We start from the raw sequence: 17,603 nt of genomic DNA, 5'->3' as shown, positions 1-17,603 counted from the left end.
ATTGACCTTGCACTTCAGCCAAAAATGTTTCAGGCAATCGTGAATGCCCACCTCACCTTTTCGAGATTTGGAACGCGCAGGCTTAATGTTATTAGCCTAGCAATTTTTTAACCAAGTCATGAGAGTCCTAAATATCGATATACAACTTGATTTAAAACTGCTGCTAGTTTGACAGGCGTCCCAAAACTTGGTTGAGACTGGACCATGGCATGCCAGAACGCCCAAGTTCTCGGCGCGCTGCCAGGCCATGCTTTTAATGGGGTAAAGCAGGGTAAAATGCTGCCGAAATGCAATTATGGATACTCATGCTGCCATCAAAAGCTCTGCGCAAATTTCGACGGTTCCATGACTGATAATAGGCCTATTTGAAGGCCGTCTATCACATTCGTTTAAAATGCATCGCAAGAAATGACATTTGATCACCATCTGAAATAACGAATTTCGTTTGAGGTGATACTGCATTGGGTTCTAAAATTTAGCTAGATGCGGCTCAAAGTACCTTAAAGAAGCGCCAAGACTGATTTATTAATGTGTACCTAATTGGCCAGCAGTAGCAGTTTTGGGCCAACCGAACTAGCCTCTCACTGTTCCGCTGGTTGGATGGAGGGGGGGGGGGGGGGAGGGCGATTATGCTTCCCCTCCCGTCACGCTTTCTGGAGCTGGTGAGCGCGTTTTTAGGACGTGTGGTTCTGAAGTGCAGAAGGCAGATGACGCCTTCCCGACTACATAGTGCTTCTATCAGTTCGTCTGGACGCAAAAGTTCCGGCGCATCCCGATGTGTCTCGATGTGCACAGCATGGCGCCTTGCTTGTCCACTGCTACGACACCTTTGGTGTTATTGCTGCTTCCTCCGCCTCCAGCATTTGGTAAATATATCATTATGTGGTATTGTGTTGTACATTTGTGTTCTAGTTCTGTTTTACATGTGCTTTGCATCCGGTACATGGCAACGCATGCACTGAAATTATTAGTTAACACGGAGTTGTTATCTTTTTTCATATGGCCCGCATCTCAGACATGGGCAGAACCGTCGGTTTTCCGGACGAGTTGTTCTTACACCAACTGCTCACCTAATGTTGATGGTGAGTTCGGAATGTCGCATGTCGTCGTCACGCGTTCCATATTCAGCCAGTTCAGGAGGGTTAAAGCGCCAATCAAGACAAGTCAAATGTTCAGTTCATGGTCAAACTTGGTAGGCTCACACATGAAGATAACCAATACCGTGAACGAACATCATGTGACGTTTAGACTAGAATGGCGTGAAATGAGTCGATAATATGCCGTGGTGACCAAACAAAATGAAGGACAAACATTGCATGCAAGATGATAAGATGTTTCGAACCCAGCAAGCACAGTTTGCATTCCAACACGCAGAACGCCTCGAGAAGCAAGACGTAAGTATCTAGAAAAACTGGATGAGTACCACAGCCCCAAGAACAACACTAGTGCTATCTATAAACCAGGCGTTGGTGCTAGTGGCGCCACCTAAGCTAGCGTTGCAACACCTGTGCAAAATGATTTGTAATTCAAAGCCAAAGCACTTAATTTTAAAAGCACACCTGGCGTATGAGAGGCTATACGTTTTGGCTAACGCTGAAAGCGTTTCAGCCGTCTGAACCCTCTCAATCTGCCCAAAAGCTGCCTATGAAAAAGACTCTTTCCTATGATCTTACAATGCTGTGGCTTGTCCAGGCGCCCCGCGGTGACGTCACAGCGGGGTTGCCAGATAAACTTTGAGGGGCCCTGGTCTACGGTACGCCGTACATTTTTCGACTATTTTCGGGAACTACGTTGATCTCTGTAGCTCAATCGGTGGCGCGCTGGATCTGTAATAGCAAGGTCCTGTTTTCGATGCCGGAGCGTTCCAGAACTTTTCTACCCACTCCCTATTGGATCTGTTGAATTGCTTGCTTTCAACCAATACATGCTAGCAATGTTATAGGGTTTTAAATTTATTGTTTTCTTTCAAAAAGTCTGGGCACATCGTTCATTGAAATTTCAAATGCATTCGCTATCTTGCTACTTGCACCACGCTACTTTCATTTGCCAGGTGCCAAATATTTAGTATAAACTAGAAGTCTAGTGGACGTCGCTAATCTAGCGTATTTTTAGTTTCATTCTGCAGTTTTGTAAACTGAAGTCCGGTCTACCCGGCATCTTTTACCCTGAGTAGCGTTAACGTTGACATGACGAAATAGACGATCGAAAGCTATAGAGCAGGCCACGATGCTGAGTTAGTGCTTAACTCCGGTTTTTCCTCACGGACAAAGCGCTTCCCTGAAATTCTGTGGAAAGATTGATGCTGTTTTCTGCTGATGATCCTCACTTTCTGAAACATGTCATCTATCCTCAACAAATAAACATCGTCATGTTCCTCTGTAAAATGATCCCCTGATGACGTACTTCAGGCTTGGCTCAATATGTCGCTCGCATCTTCACTGAAACCTATCCTGACAGGACACTCAGTTTCTCCCAAGTTCAAGAGACAGCTTGGACCATGCACAGTTTATTTTCCTAGGTTTGTTGCTGTACGTTTCCTTGACAGTCCGCAATTACAGCAATGACATGGCATATTCCCTGCTGGGTAAGCGGTCTAGGAGATACTCGACCTGAATTATATGTTCTTCATGCTCTTTTCATCACGCCACGCCTTTTATGGTGTTAGCTCAGGTTTTTTGCGACAATCTTAACCCTACATTGAGTTTCGTCCATGTATGGCAGGGTGAAAAACATCCCAATTACCATGTATTGCATTATGATGTGTAGTACGCTTCACGTACATTACTCTAAATGCGGGCTGTAACACCCTCAGCTTTTTATATAATTATGATGTAAATGCATTCATATGATCATCCAGCTGCATACTGGATCTCGCACCAGCGCTGAATCATTGGTCTATATATTTGCTATTCCAGCATCTCACCTATAGTTTGGTATCAGCCGATGATGAAACATTAGGAAAAATGCAGGTTTGTATAGGATCAAACCTCTAGGTGAGGGAATAATGTAATTTTAAGCAGGACAACGCTTAGAAGGCTGCCCAGAAACGCGGTCTTTTTCCACTATTTTCCACAACACTGCCAGAGAAAGCGACCCCAGCCAATCACGAGGGCCAGAGACTACCTCCCGGTAATGTGTTGTTCGTGTTGGAGCACTTTTATTACGCTTCTCCTCTCGCGGCAAGGCTGAGCACAGCACGAAGAAACGACCGCTCCTTTTTAATAGCACTCGGCCCGCCCCGTTGTTCCCCTAACAGGTGTGCTCTCTTCTGACATGCCCTTGGGCGCCTAAGATTGCGCTAATGGCGGCTGGTAGATATTCTGCGAAGCGCTCCAGAAAGACGTCTTTCCTGGGATGAATGGCACACTTAACGACAGCTGACGCACTATCTTAATCACCTCTATCGAAATTGGCATCGGGCGCGGACAGCGAACCCTTCCCGACGGACGACGGCGGGGAATGCCCATAACTCACTGCCGGCGCCGTGCTATTGAATACCATTGATCCTGCGGAATTAGTGGGCGATTTGGAGGCGGCCGGTGCCGAAGGAGACGGATGGGTAATCAATACGCGCGTGCTTGGGCAACACCACCACCCACTACTGGTGGGGCGCCTCCGATTCCCCTACCCCTGCCCGGCGCGCCTCTGAGGGATGCCGGGTAATATTCGGCAGGCCAGGCGACGGCGACTGATCGGATAATTGGGACGGATAATGGATGGGCCCTCCTCGAGACGCGCGATGGAAGACACGGGATTCGCCGCACGCGACAGACCGCTCGCATTGTGCAGGAGCGGCACCGGCCCGGCCCGGCCGATATTGTACCATGTAGGAGCGCCCCCAGCCTGGCCCGGCCGATATTGTACCATGCAGGAGCGCCCCCAGCCTGGCCCGGCCGATATTGTACCATGTAGGAGCGCCCCCAGCCTGGCCCGGCCGATATTGTACCATGCAGGAGCGCCCCCAGCCCGGCCCGGCCTATACTGTACTGTGCAGGAGCGGCACCGGCCCGGCCCGGCCGATATTGTACCATTGTAGGAGCGGCACCGGCCCGGCCCGGCCGATATTGCACCTTGTAGGAGCGGCACCGGCCCGGCCTGGCCGCTATTGTGCTGTGCAGGAGCGGCACCGGCCTGGCCTGACCTATACTGTACTGTGCAGGAGCGGCATCGGCCTGGCAGATAACCTGTGTAAGATCTGCACAGAGGAATTGTTTGGAAATACACGCGAGCTTTGCAGCGCCGGGACTGCCAGACGGATCAATGCCGCTAGGATTCGGTGGCGAGACAAAGCGGAGAGCACGCGAGAAAACGGCACCGGCAGATTTGACTTTTGTGTTCAACGTTAAGCCACTGTCATTAAGGACGAAGAGAGCAGCCCAATCTGATGAATCGGGGAGGTCGTCTGTGTACCCTGATGTATTTCAGCTCCGTGGCCGATACCTACTCGATTCATGGCTGTTTGTTTTGTCTGGCATAACGAAAAGATGCTTGCGGCAGATAATTCCCTGCTTTCTGTCAGTGCTAACGCCATTTTCGAAGCCCCGTTTGAATCGTTTGGCAGCAATCAAGGCAACGCATTCCTGAAGACTTGCATATTGCGGAGGGCGCAGCAGCATTTCCGTGAGCCGTTGTCATGCGACCCCAAAGCCGAAACAAAAGTCGAAACATTAGAGAAACCAGGCAACTGACAGGATTCGGACATTGAAAGCGTTCATCTATGCGCATGATAACCTGATTAATACTTATCTGCAAGCGAATCCAACGTTGAAACCAGTGCCGCAACAATCGAACGTTCATTCGGCTTCGCCACCAGTTCGCTCAGCGCACCTCGCTCTTTCCTCTGTCTTCCTGTCCCATGCGGCTTGCAATAACGTCAGCGGTCATATTTCGGCGCGATCCAACACCGTCGAATCTATCTGGTGTTTCGCGTCAAGCCATAGGCGACGTCCAAGCGCGGTGAAAAATGGCCGCCAGACTTCAGACAGCATCGTCAATGAGTTCCTTAAATGACGCTGCGCTTCCTGAGCCGACAGGAAACCTTTGTCGGGCGTCACCAGAATGCTGAGCCGCCATCTGGCAGCCCTCTTACACTGTCCGGGATGCTGGGTTCGGTGGAGAGAGTCTTTCGTCTCCACGGAGCCTGCCGCCGGCATCAATACGGATCCGAAGCTTTGGGAGATCTGACAAGGCTGGCTGAGGTATGGATGCCACACATGCTCTTTTGATGGTAACGGACTGATATGTGGCCTGGATGTAACAGAGGGTTCGGTAGTTATCGACTGCTGGTCACTTATTTCATGTGGTGGGAAAGCCCATTGGATCGAACGGCAGCATGGTGATGAGTGACGAGGCGGCGTAAGTCATGCATTGATTCATATTGGAGACGAGGTTGCGGGCAAACAACTGCTAAGAACCACTGAGATCCGTTGGAACATGGCACCGTACATCTTTATGCACACTAAGCCATATGCAGATTTACAAGAACAAATACATTACATTTACAAATAGATAGGAATAGATTTACAAGAACACAGAGAAAGAGAGAGAGAGAGGGAGAGAGAGAGAGTAAGAGTGAAGAGAGAGTCGAAGGGGAAGCGAGAAGAGAGGAGTTGAGATGAGAGGAGAGAGGAGAGAGAGAGAGAGAGAGAGAGAAGAGATGAGAGAGACAGAGGAGAGAGAGAGAGAGAGAGAGAGAGGAGAGAGAGAGAGAGAGAGAGAGAGGGGAGAGAGAGAGAGAGAGAGAGAGAGGAGAGAGAGGAAGAAGAAGAGAGTGAGAGGGAGAGAAGAGAGAGGAGAGAGAGGAGAGAGGAGGAGAGCAGAGAGTAGAGAGAGAGACTGAGAGAGATGAGAGAGAGAGCAGTGTAGAGAGAGAGAGAGAGAGAGAGAGAGAGAGATCCAAATCCGAGGACAAAATGGCTCCCATTCACTGAAGCTCGAGGCCAAATACGCCGCAGCTGTCCTAATGACATTTCCCTTTGTCCTGGGAGGCTGGCTTGAAAATGAAGAATGTTGACCGATGTTTGCTAAGTCATATGGCGAATTTACTGCGTGTAAGGCAAAGGACAGTGAGACGTCAGTTATTAACTGGCTTCTGCGTGCTCGCACGATTTTTTTAGTACCAGACAGTTAACTGCAGACCAGCATAGAAAGCGGTTTCTTTGTACCACAACGAGTTTAAAGAACAAAAGAGCAGTGAAGTCCTACTCTTTATAAAACCACCACAACCCTGTAGCGTGGTGGTTATATAGAGGGTAGTGGTGAAAAGAATAATTAAATTGCACTTCAGCTGAGCCTTGGGCTGCACGATTCATTTGAGACAAAATAACATGTTTTGCAACGGTGGGTAGCATTCTAATCCTGAACAGGACTCTGAATCCCACTGTCAAGACTCGAGCGCGAGCAACCTCTGCATGGTGCAATGCGCGGGTGGATTCGGCGAGCCGCAAAGGATGCGGTTTTCTTATTTACAACTATATTTTTGTCTCTTCCACCTCTTTGCCGTAGTTGTCTTCCAATTGCAATGCAAGGCTGGAAATTTTCACTTGGGTGTTTCGGCTAGGGACACATAGGCTGAACAGGGACAGGAGCGGGACCACGAATTTCAAAAGGCCTCAATCGAACTCTGTTTCGATCCTGTGACAGACTTCCAGGTCGGAGGCCTTGTCGCATCAGGAATGGGACCGGTGCATGATGTGTTCCTCCAAGGGCTTAGCCTAACCGCTAAATCCGGTGGCTAAGTTTTGGAGAATTTCGGGGCTTTTATTTCTTGCTGCCTTTCCAACACCAGGGGTTCTTTGTTAACCGCGGTGTCCCTCTCTTGCCATGATCAGCTGTGCTTCTGACCTCAGTTCAGGTCAGCGCAGCCAATAGCAAGGGTTCATCACCTATTGCGCCCACGTTTTTGTTACCTTAGGCTCTTGAAAGAAAGGTCAGAACCAATAAATACTTGACATTGGACGACACCCACCTTAAGATCTATCACCAGTAAGCAAATATATATGCAACGCAGCAGCACTAGCAGTTGAATATGTACTTGATAGAACAAATGTAAATAACAAGGGGGGGGGGCAAAGTGTGAGTCAAGTAAAATTTCCGGCACTACGTGTATATGCAGCTGAATATGCATTTACAAAAGCTTGCCTCGCAGATAAGTTGTTCCGTTTCGGTGTCACAAAAAAACTGTAATTTTTTAGATGATGATCATGTTCTACACTTAACCAACGGGTGAAAATATAAGCAAAGAACCCATGGATATACCTACGTGGTGATGATCCGGTTAAATCGCTTTTGTAGATACCTCAAACGTTATTCATGATACGAACCTTCGGGGATGAGGGGGAGAGGAGGCCGTAACAATACTTGCCTATAACAAGATTGGACGTGCCCTAGACATACGTGGCTGCATTCTGACGTGACCAAACACAAACGGATGGAAAAGCTGCCGACATACGAGATGGCGATCGCTTCTTGTGAAACCGTGATGGCCAGGTCCAGATGCAGGATTTCGACGAGGGCGAAGCGACAAAGAAAATTTGGGGCCTCTGAAGTTTGTGGCCCCATGCCCCAAACATTCCGGTATTCCGGTCATTAGATTCCAATATTTTTACGCGTGCAACTTTTATACGGGAACCCATCTTAATGTACGCAGCCGTAGGAAGCTAAGGGTGTTACGTATGCAAACGCATGAAGCTTGTTATGTTCTCTAGATCATAGTAGAACCTGTCATTTTGAGGCTAAGTTTTTTTGGAGAAAACGTGCCAAAATGCCTTAAAGTTGGCAGCTTAATACCATCAAAGCCAAGTTCAAAATTGATTTCTAACTTAGTTTATGGAAGTTTCATTTTCATAATCGTCCTAAGTCATGACATATTATACCTTCATGTCCAGACGAAAGACCGAATTCCATGTGCTGGAAAAAGAAAAAAAAACATGTGAAAAAACACACTTAGATCTCATTTGCCCACCGCCGAGAGCTGGTGATGAGCCTCAGCGGTTCAGCCTAAAGCACTGGGTACGCTATTTGGGCGCAGGTCACCACGGCCCTAGCATGGATCAGATCACAGTGCGTCAGTAAATACGTCATCTAGCGTTATATTTCTGGTTTGGGGTTGGGGAGGAAAAATTTCTCAGGCGTGAATTGTAAATGTTAACAATCTGTGTTTTGGGCTTTATGGAAAGCTATGAAAGCCGATTTTAAACACTACAGCTTTAGTCACAGACCATAGCTGTCATGTGAAGCATAGCAATTCTCAACTTAAGGTAACCCAGTTTGTAACAACACGATTAAACACGTGATTTCAAAGCGATGGAGGGTGCTTTTTAAGAATGGACTAAGCCCGGCAAGAGGTATTTCTTCAACACTGGTGTTGCCTCAGTATGTCGTGGGATAGTGCATGGTATTTGCTACGTGCCATCTATGGTTGTGATACGGCCGCTGACCAAACCTGCTCTCGCATTTCTCAGTACATGCAACTTCTTAGGCTTGAACCGAATCGACTTGCTCACCGGACTCAAACCCGCTGCGCAGGCCCCTCACGCAGTGAGACATGTGACATAACCATCTTTTTATGACATTTTGCACTTCGTTTATCTCTGTTTTGTGTCATTTACTGATTCAGAGCACTATTGCAACCTTTCAGCTAGATTTCGCGCCACGTGAAAATGTAGGCTTTTCTCAATTTCATATGTGACAGAAGAGGCACTTTTCACCCATGTTTTCCTGGCTCAGCGGTGCGAGTGGTTGTTGGGTTCGGAAAGACTGGAGTTCGTATTCCTGCGGCATTAATTTTCCCATGCTCACCTCAGACGAGAATATTATTCAACTGCAGCTTCACGGCTCCAGCCCTCCACCCACAGCGGAAACACGAATAGTAATCCCACGCGCAATTACCTATGCAATACCATTATGCAATAACATTATGCAATCGCTTCTGGCCCAAATTTGTGTGCATTAAACAACGAATTGATCAGACTAATGGCACGCAAACGAGGGAGACTCGTCGACTGATCAATTTCCGTCCCCTTCCCAACGAGGCTGTGGTAGCCAGACCGACCTGCAGCACATTGGTCGCATCGCGACAGTTCTCATTCCTGCAAGCTGTCTGCACTGAATGAACTTAGGAAATCTATGCATGTTTGTTATATAAAACTCCAATTTTTCAGCGCGCTTTGTCGCAGCCTAGACACGTTCAGCTTTGCCAATCTCTTTTTAACGAATCAGCAAAGCTCATACGGTTCGTGCTGGGTCAATTAATCTAATGGGTGTGCGCTTTTTTATTTGTAGTGCTGCTGGTGGTAATCTTTATTTTAATACTCAGGATGACCAAGGACACCCAGCTGTATTAAACATCTTTAACTTCACAAGAAGGCCTTGGTTTAGGGCGTGTTCAGAGACGAGCTTAATCTGTGTTCTTTAAATTGTTATAAAGCTGATCATGCTATGGAGAGCTAGTATTATGTCTGACAATTAAATAATTCCCAATCAATAAGGCGGACACAAAAATATGAAGTAGACTGCGTGGTTCGGAGATTGCATAAAACACACTCGCTGTTGACTTTTATTCTTCTCCATCCGTACATTATGTGAAGTTTCCACTACGCAACCAACGCGCATCATGACGTCATGTTACTCCTGATGAACCAGCTGCTGAAGATACTCATAATTATGTGCAAGCGAGAATCGCAGAATCGCAAATTTATTTATCATATGTTAATTTGTTCAGTGCATTAGCGAGGAACATTATTTACACTTATGTATTCTGCCATTGTTTCCATAAAGGCATGTTGCCGAAATATCAACCTAACTATATCTCCATTCTCCTGTTGTTTTCCGAGGAATAAGGCTAATACTACTGTCTTAATTATATGTTAAGACGCAACGGAATGAATTTCGTGCAAATATGCCTGAGCGGCATTTTTATGACAGTACTTTTTCGAGTAAATCCGCTGCTTGAATGTTCTCCGCCGAAGAATGAGTGAGCATACGAACTCCCATCTCGATCCAACGCGGCATGAGAAACCCACATTAATGCTCCTTAACCCCTGCAAAATGCATGACGTAACATTACTGTCATCAAGTGAGAGAATGCAAAATAATAGTAATCTAAGCACGGCGAAATCTTGCAGCTGAAGCAGGATCCATGGCAAGTCAGTGAGCGCAGTAAAAACGCTAAGGTGCATGAGAATCGGATAAATTTAGATATAAGTGACCTACCGCTTCACAGCCATACTGGCAAGACCGCGGGCTAACCAAATTTCGTGCGCATGAGCTTGAGAGCTTGTGATACCCTTTTTTGGTAAAAAGTTTTATTGAAGTCATTGTGAGCCTTCTATCACACGCTAAGGCTTACGACATTGGATGAACTTAACTGGCTCCACCAACTGGTGGAAAGAGCCGAGACAAATAATAAACATTGAATACACAAAATGGGGTAGGATCATTAGGCTTTGATGGGGTCGAACTGTGCATAGCTGTAAACGAAATATCCGACCACGCAGAATGCAAGTGAAGAAGTGAATGGCCGCTATGGTACGCCAAGAAGTGAATGACCGCTAAGGTACGCATAGTTAAGATTAATTTTCAGCTGGCAACCACGTCCATAGACGTTCTTTTGAACACATAGGTCAATGCGTGCACTCGATGATGGTATAAATAACGTTTGGCGACCATCGCAGCGAGACGCAATTTCCTCATTTGTGCCTATTCATTGTGGTGATGGATTGTGATGAATGGCGCGCAGCGGGCGTATTAGTGTTTATGAGTGCTTGGACGACTGGCAGGCAGAGGGTGGGGGACGAGCGGTCGAGGCATCCTAGGTTCTACGCCGAAGAAGAAGCATGTGCATGTGTGAGAACTGTTGTCTATCACAGGCACTTCGTCCCTTTTTCTCCTGCTTACTGCCTCTTGCTATGTCTTTGGCCTATCGGGTAAAGACTTGAGGCAGGAAACTGTGTTTTATGTCAGGCATGCACACTTATTTTTCGTAATGTCTTTTGCATGCGGCCGAGAGACACAGGGCCGCAAGATAGGGTCGACACGGATAACGGGACTAGTTATACTATGGATTATTTGTGTCAGTTTCAACGACTCAAAATGCATGCACTACATGGAAAAACACAGCCAGCCCGATAATGACCAGGAAAGCACGATTTGTTCCCCTCCTATGCCCACTGGAGAGCAGATGCATTGTTTTTCGTCGTGGCTAACCCAATTATCGTGGAGCTCGCAGGAAGAAAGCATTAAAGGGGGCGTTTCGGACTTGCACGGGGCTCGAAATGAAATAGCCAGCTTGAAGATCATTTGGTGCAGCCCACATCTCCGCCCTTCTTAAGGCCTAAACCCTTTGGGTTCTGAGCTGCACGCCCGCGAACAGATGCACAGACCATTTCGGGAAGACTATTTTAAGGTTATCCAGGCATCTATGGCGCCATAATAACGTCAATCAAATCCTGCCATTATGTTGCCCAGGGAACGATCAAGGCCCATCAGAATATAATTGTTGGGTCATTCATGTCTGGCGTTCGTGAGCGCGATTTCCAGATATAACATCCGTTAATTGGCCCTCGATCGATGTTGTGCAAGCTATGATGACGTTATCAAGCAATGACGTATTGGGGAGCATATTTACTCCACAGGAAAAACTGTATCATCTATAGCAGTTTTTTCAGCTAAAAGTATAACAATAGTGATAAGTGAGCTTATTTCATCATTTCTGGTGCTTGCTTCAATGTGTTCATCTCTGGAGCATTTCCTTTAAACACCGACAGGTGTCACGTCATGCGTTTTTTTCACAGCTAAGAAGCCAGTAGCACTACTGGACATCATGATTCCTGGAAAAAAGCTTACCAACTGCAACCGAAACTTAGCTCTTGGGTGTGACAACTAGAACACCTCAAGGGTTGGATTAATTCGCAGATTGTGGACGCATCCAAGCCCTGAACTGGACCGGATAGGAAATTTCCACCAAGACATCGATTATGACCAGATCGGATTTTCAAATTTGCCAGTTCGCACGAGTTAAATGGACTGACAACCAAATGGAAGGCATCATTAAATAGTCCTTGAAATTTTCAATGAAGACCTCAACTCAGAAAAGAGCGTTCAAACTAGTTGAATACAGAACTTTCAATTTCTGGTATGCACAAACATGCTACATACCACACAACTCAGACATATACTCCACAAGCAAATGTTGTGACGAACAGATCGCGTTGACAAATTGATATGAATGAGCGACGCTCATATGTGTTCCTGTGAGAAACTAGTGCTCTAAGTTCCCCCAAAGCAACTAACACGTCTAACGGTCTAATAACCTGTATTATCATAACAAAGTCACCACTTCCTCTGATCTTGTTCGCCGTTCCACTAAACTTCGGTGGGTGGCATTGCGTTTCAGAGCTAAAGAACTGGGTTGAAGCATATTTTGTAGGCAGAAAGCACCCCGCAGAGTTTTTAAATGTGGGCTGTTGCTGGATAAAATTTTAGAAACGTTAAAACCATTCGCAATTATCCCCCTCCCGATTACAGGACCGTCCAGGATGCCTCCTGTGCGAACGCCCATTTTGTCCAGAAGTTCCCCTGAAAAATCCTGCTCACCCAGCTCGAAATCCTTGGCGCCGCCTCCGGTGCTATTCATAGCGTATTAGAAAGCCTAGAAAAATATGGCGTCAGTGCAGCGACGGCAGGAACGTTCTCTGGGTCAGGATGGTGACACGTGGGGAGAAAAGTCCTTTTTGTCGTACTACGAACTTTGCACTTTATCCTCTAGATTGGTAATTTCGGGCATGAAATCAAAAACTGTTGCACCCAAGCCTGGTCACCCCGATATGCAAACAATTAATACCAGTCGCATATAACTTTTACATTCACTTGGTCTTCGCCATGCAAAACAGGCAATGTTTTGAATATTACGCTGTTGTATGGTAGTGGGGTGTAGTAGGAGCCAGACGGCGTCAAGATGATGTCGGCTAGTTCCCTTCCCCGTCTGACCTCACTCTGATATTGGCTAGTTCCCTTCCCCGTCTGACCTCACTCTGATACTGGCTAGTTCCCTTCCCCGTCTGACCTCACTCTGATATTGGCTAGTTCCCTTCCCCGTCTGACCTCACTCTGATATTGGCTGGTTTCCCCACGCCTGGCGCCACCCTGATATTGGCTGGTTCCCCCACGCCTGATGTCACCCTGATATTGGCTGGTTTCCCCACGCCTGATGTCACCCTGATATTGGCTGGTTTCCCCACGCCTGACGCCACTCTGATATTGGCTAGTTCACCCACGCCTGATGTCACCCTGATATTGGTTGTTCACCCACGCCTGATGTCACCCTGATATTGGTTGTTCACCCACGCCTGATGTCACCCTGATATTGGCTGGTTTCCCCACGCCTGATGTCACCCTGATATTGGCTAGTTCACCCACGCCTGATGTCACCCTGATATTGGTTGTTCACCCACGCCTGATGTCACCCCGATACTCTGATATTGGCTGGTTCACCCACGCCTGACGGCACTCTGATGTCGGCTGGTTTCCCACGCCTGACATCACCATGATATTGGCCGCTCCCTCCCACGCCTGGCGTCACTCGGATGTTGGCTGCTTCCCTCTTACGCCTGATGTTATCCTGATGTTGACTGGTTCCTCCAATGTCACCCCGATGTTGGCTGGTTCCACCACGCCTGACGTGACCCTGTTTGTTGTTGTAGCGGTGCACTGGCCATGGCAGGATGACACCGTCAGACCACGCTGCGTAAACCAACCGAACGTCGCCATCAGTCAGTCCTGGCCCTCATGACATCAACGATTGGGGAAACAGCCAAAGCTATCGATCAAAGACATTCGCTGATGATTTAGTGTCAATAAAGCCGTGGTCAATTTCGCAGAACTGTCAGCCACGCTATTGACGCGAGCCTTTATCACCTCCCCCCCCCCTCCGCTGCCTCCCCTGCACCCCAACCGACCCGTCTGGTGTCGTGCGATATGGTTGCTACTGTGGGAGGTAAAGGGTGATTAGGCGTAGAGTAGACGCCCTGTTGTTTTGTGCGACTAAAAGATGCCACGCGAGGTATATATGAGTTTATTTGGTTTATAAGATGTGCTTTAGGCCACTCTGCAGCGGTTGTCGATCATCAGAGAGCACTTCATACTGCCATTGTTTTGATGTTTTTGATAAACAATTCATGGTTTTCAAATGGCTGCCCATCATCAGAGGACGTTTAGTAATGACATTGCTTTGATGTTTTTGATAAATAATTATTTAAGCCAAAAATGATGGATTACCGCACAAACTCCGTAATGTACTCATAGGTTCCATTCAACTAGCCTTATCGAGTCGTTGTTCATGTGACATTCATTCTCACTGCACTATCGCTGTTCCAATGATAACGAGCATCGCTTAACTAATGACACACTACTGGCGTGGACCAGAACATGGAAGACTTCGAACTATGTGCAAACTCAAGTGAACATATCTCATCCCCGCAATACGGGCCGCATATCCGATGATCCAATCTGCTGATAGTGCTGTGAAAGTTAGGGAAGACCATTTTAGCTTGATTGGCCCTTTGCAGCAGAGATGATCGGGCATCTAATATGGAGATAGCGCAGAGTTATGCATGATGGTTCTGTATGAATGACTGGAGTTAGGATAGAGTTATGAGAATTATACAACATTCTGTGCTTAGCATGTCTAGTATTCACGGCCATCTTTGTGTTCGACTCAATCTCTTGAGTCGGCCCAAGACCAACGCACATGTTTTGGAATGCGATTCAGCTGATGACGCATAGCCGCTCCGAATGTATTGGTTTAGCTCAGTTTAGACTCACGGCTGGCATTAAAGCATCTGACTCATGACTCACGCAGCTTGAAATATTGAAGATCAGATGCAGTTCTGGCTCGTTGCCTTATGACTCATGTATATATATATATATATATATATATATATATATATATATATATGTGTGTGTGTGTGTGTGTGTGTGTGTGTGTGTGTGCACAGCTTCCTCACTACCAACTAACTCATATCAACATACATTGATCAACGTATGGATTTGATATAACTCCTGCCGCGTTTCACAGAACAACGGCTGCATCATCAGAAAAAAGAACGCGCACGTCCAGTGTAAACCCTTATGGTTTAAAACGCGCTTTGTAGTGTGAACCTAGTAAATGCAGTGCAGCAGACGATTCCTTTCCTGTAGCCTTTTACCAACCAGCTTCTTAGATCTCAGCTCTAGGCTAGCATATTCTACCTGGCACATACCGTCCACACACATTAGTTATATGGCATGCAATGCGGACTAGACTACAATAAGCATGGCAGCTGGCAGTCTGCGCCTGCCAAGTGCCAGCCAAGTGCATTTATACGCAGGAAACCACATCTCCACTGGCCAGTACTAGCCATGCCGTCAGCGATGACGTATCAACAATGCAGCATGGGATTGCAGTTCTTGCACTAGCAATTACTTAGTATAAGATATAAGCACATAATGAACTTACCTTACTTAAGCAATACTTTTGATGAATTGCCAGTGCATTTCTAAAAATCAAGCACAGCAAAAATCCAGTTCACTCGACCCCTGTCTTCCGGTCAGTAAGGAACTAAATCGAACAAATGAACTAGAGAAAAGCTAACGTGAACGTCGCAGACTGTCGTTTGCGCAGTTTCCTTTAACTCATTTCATCACGTCTCTCTATGAGTTAAGAGCCGAAACAGGTTTCTGCGCTGCGTAGAGATAAGAATGCTGTGCGCCACTTTACCCACATTCCAAGATTGATTTACTTGTAGACCAAATTCTCACTTGCAAGTTGCGTGTCGCCTGGAAATAGCTATTGATGCGGGAGGTCACATTCCGCGAAAGGCAATCGGCACATAAGGCGAGACGACCTTGCCACTATTGCTGTTTATTTCATAAAGCCTCGGCAATAGCATGCTTACAGCAATTCGACCCGTAGTGAATGACAGGTCAGGAATGGACTGATAAATCGTTGTGACAATCGGCAATGAAAAATGTGACCAGCCCTTGGATTTTGTAAGAAGCAGGCTATCTTTCACTGATTTTGACACAGAAAATAGGAACGTAGGATGCATGCGTCGTGTAATATCACCTGGTTCCTGGCTGACAACCGGCAAGCTTCAGTTCAGCATCACAAGGTTGTGTTTTTTGCTCAGAAATTACACTAACAAACTTTGTGCTGATTTCGCTAAAAGCTTTATAACTTATCTTGTACGCTGTTCATTTTATACTCCGAAGTGGTCTGGTAATTTGACTAGGACATGCTTGCTCGTGCTTTTTATGCTATCATTTTAATTTGAGCCATAAGATTCACTGACTTAATATTGTCAAGAATGATCAGCTCTTGATTCAACTAATACAATTTACGAAGTATGTGATATCGGTCATGACTTGAAGCGGCATTTTTCCTAATCAGCCGACTCAGGTCACGACCCACCCCAGGTCAGGTCACGACCCACCCACCATTGACTCATGAACCAATTCTTAGCTCGAGTCGAACGAAAGTTTGTTGACGACCGCGCGGGTAATCGACACAGTCGTCATGCATGTGGAAGATGCCAGGCTTCTCCGAGAAAAGGGATGTCAATCCTCAAACACTTATAACTTACAGATTGCAAAGACGACTTGCTTTTCATCCGAGCAATCAAAAATCAGAAACTTAATCCAGATGTTCCATGCCTAGCACATTTTATCACCACACACCAAAGCCTAAGGTGTCCTAATTGACGGAAACGCCACCTGAAGGTCACAGTTGTTACCACATTCAATGCACGTAAATGAGCAAAATTGAACATAACTAAACTGGAACTATGAAAGCCACTGCCATTCTTGTCCGAGACACTCCCATTCACTCGTTCGTCGCCAACAAATGCTGAGTTAAGGTCAACTATTCCCTGCGATGGATCTCCGTTGCAATCAGCTGATTGAGATTCGTAATGACTGAGACTCTCGCTTGCTGTTCGCAACAAATGAGATATTAGCCCGTTGCTCGACAGATGCAGCCACTTTTTTGGATGGTGGATTCAGTATGAGTCAATCTTGAATGTGATTCTGAATGGGCAAGTGCGATGTCATCACCAGCGAAACTGATTTCACGGGCGAGCGGTCTGACTCATTCCTTTGCATGGCGCGTGCGCATGTTCATGCACGACATGCGCCGCTTCAAGCTTGCTATATTTTTCCTGCGTGGCGCCTGTCTCAGGCATGTCTGCTCCGCTACCAGCTCTCTACAGATGGGAGGGCCGCAGCGTAGCTAACGGAGACGTTTTCAGGGCATTTTATCAAAACTTCGCCCAATTTCAGACGATGTTGGGAAATTAATAACCGCGCTCTATGCAATAAATTTGCTGCCACCTTTAATCAGATACTATCTCAAGCCGAGCTGAAAAGTAATCCCGTCTGAAAATTCCCGATGCGCGTGACGCTGCCGGCGGTAAAAGGATTGTGTGCGGGAGCACTCAGTCACTGTGTCCCCGAGGCCCGCCGATGCCTCCTTGGTGTTGGTTCGTTTGGTGGTGTTAACGAACTAGCGCATTCTGCATGTGCAGCGTGCTTTCACATTTCATCAATGTGGTAATAGAGCTATTCAGGCG

Source organism: Pollicipes pollicipes, unplaced genomic scaffold (assembly GCF_011947565.3).
Source record: "Pollicipes pollicipes isolate AB1234 unplaced genomic scaffold, Ppol_2.1 Scaffold_6686;HRSCAF=7923_pilon_pilon_pilon, whole genome shotgun sequence".
Classification (NCBI taxonomy): Eukaryota; Metazoa; Arthropoda; class Thecostraca; order Pollicipedomorpha; family Pollicipedidae; genus Pollicipes; species Pollicipes pollicipes.
Note: the sequence above shows the minus strand (reverse complement) of the source record.